The 2,029-nt window shown below is 46.7% G+C and overlaps 1 pseudogene; it reads right to left on the reverse strand.

Annotated features, from left to right (window-relative positions):
* Positions 1–215: 215 nt before the first annotated feature.
* Positions 216–1,519, reverse strand: LOC120597696 (elongation factor 1-alpha 1-like; annotated as a pseudogene).
* Between the last annotated feature and the right edge of the window lie 510 nt (positions 1,520–2,029).

Here is a 2,029-nt window from a genome sequence, read left to right on the forward strand (position 1 = left end):
AAAAGTACTGGTTTTAAAAACGAATAACTTAAAAACTGCCATACTCACACACACAAAAAACCCAAATGGTCCACAAAACATTCTCCTTTCCTTCTGAAGGTTTTATGATGCATCATAATTATTAACTGGTCTTTTACTATTAAACATAAGTGGCCAAATGAGACAAATGGTTCTGAGACTATTCTTCCACCACTGGTTTAGACTGGAGTGGCAGATGTTGGGGATGATATTCATTTAGCCTTCTAAGCTTTCCTGGCAGAGTTGGTGACCTTGCCAGCTCCAGCTGCCTTCTTGTCCACTGCTTTGTTGATACCCATAGCAATTGTCTGTCTGTCTCATGTCACAAACAGCAAAACAGCCCAGAGGAGGATAGTCAGAGAAGCTTTCAACTCACATGGACTTGCCAGCATCACCAGATTTCAAAAACTTTGGGGCATCTTCCAGCTTTTTCCCAGAACGACGATCAGTCAGTCTTCTCCTTTAGCTCAGCAAATTTGCAAGCGATGTGAGCCGCAGGACAATCCAGCACAGGTGCATATCTGGCACTGATTTGGCCTGGGTGGTTCAGGATAATCACCTGAGTCGTGAAGCCAGCTGCTTTCACTGGTAGGTCATTTTTGCTGTCACCAGCCACATTGCCACGATGAACACTTTTGGCAGACACATTCTTGACATTGAAGCCTGTGTTTTCCCCAGGAATAGCTTCACTCAGAGCTTCATGGTGCATTTCAACAGACTCTACTTCAGTTGTTACATTGACTGGAGCAAAGGTGACCACCATGCCGGGTTTGAGAACACCAGTCTCCACTTGACCCACAGAGACAGTACTAATACCACCAATTCTGTAGACATCCTGGGGTGGCAGACGCGAAGGCTTGTCAGTTGGATGAGTTAGTGGCAGGATACAATCCAGAGCTTCAAGCAGCGTGGTTCCACTTGCACTGCCATCTTTACGGGTGCCTTTCCATCCCTTAAACCATGGCATGTTAGCTCTTAGCTCCAGCGTGTTGTCACTATTCTGACAAGAAATTGGCACAAATGCTACTGTGTCAGAGTTGTAGCCAATATTCTCAATGTAGGTGCCGACTTCCTTAACAATTTCCTCGTATCTCTTCTGGCTGTAAGGTGGCTCAGTGGAATCCATCTTGTTAACACCAACGATTAGCTTTTTCACACCCAGTGTGTAAGCCAGAAGGGCATGCTCATGGGTCTGCCCATTCTTCGAGATAACGTGCTTCAAATTCAATACCAACACCAGCAGCAACACTCAGGACAGCACAGTCAGCCTGTGATGTGCCTGTAATCATGTTTTTGATAAAGTCTCTGTGTCCCGGGGCATCAATGATGGTCACATAATACTTGCTGGTCTCGAATTTCCACAGGGAGATATCCATGGTGATACCATGCTCATGTTCAGCTCTCAATCTATCCAAGACCCAGGCATACTTAAAGGAGCTCTTCCTTCATCTCAGCAGCCTCCTTCTCAAATTTTTCGCTGGATCTTTTGTCAGTCTCACCACATTTGTAGACCAGATGACCAGTTGTGGTAGACTTGCCCAATTCTACGTGTCCAGTGACAATGATATTGATATGAGTCTTTTCTTTTCCTGTTTTGGCTTAGATTTAGCGGCGGTTTTCACACCTGTGTTCTGGCAGCAGACACATTGCAAAAAAGCAAAAAGAAATCTTAAGAAAAAGCTCAAAGTACAAAATAGCTGACAGTAGGTGGGAGGGGAGGGGGGCTGTAGTCCGTCCGCTCCCTCCCACACTCCTCACAATTCCCTGGGGGCTGGGCTGGATCCAGTGAGGCCTGTTGAGCCCAGTTCCAGAACCTCTGGAGGGGCTGTTCTCTCAGAATTCTAAAATCTTGAGGACTGGGAGAGAAGGAAGAAGCACAAAAGGAGGGGAGCAGCCCCACTCTGCCTATAGTGACCAGGGAGCAGCAGAGGGGGTGCTCAGCGTGAATTCTATCATAACTCAGTCTCCAGGGAGGCCAGAGTGAGGCAGTCTGGTGGTTTTATATTGGGGC

Source organism: Pteropus medius, unplaced genomic scaffold, assembly GCF_902729225.1.
Source record: "Pteropus medius unplaced genomic scaffold, Ma_sr-lr_union100, whole genome shotgun sequence".
Classification (NCBI taxonomy): Eukaryota; Metazoa; Chordata; class Mammalia; order Chiroptera; family Pteropodidae; genus Pteropus; species Pteropus medius.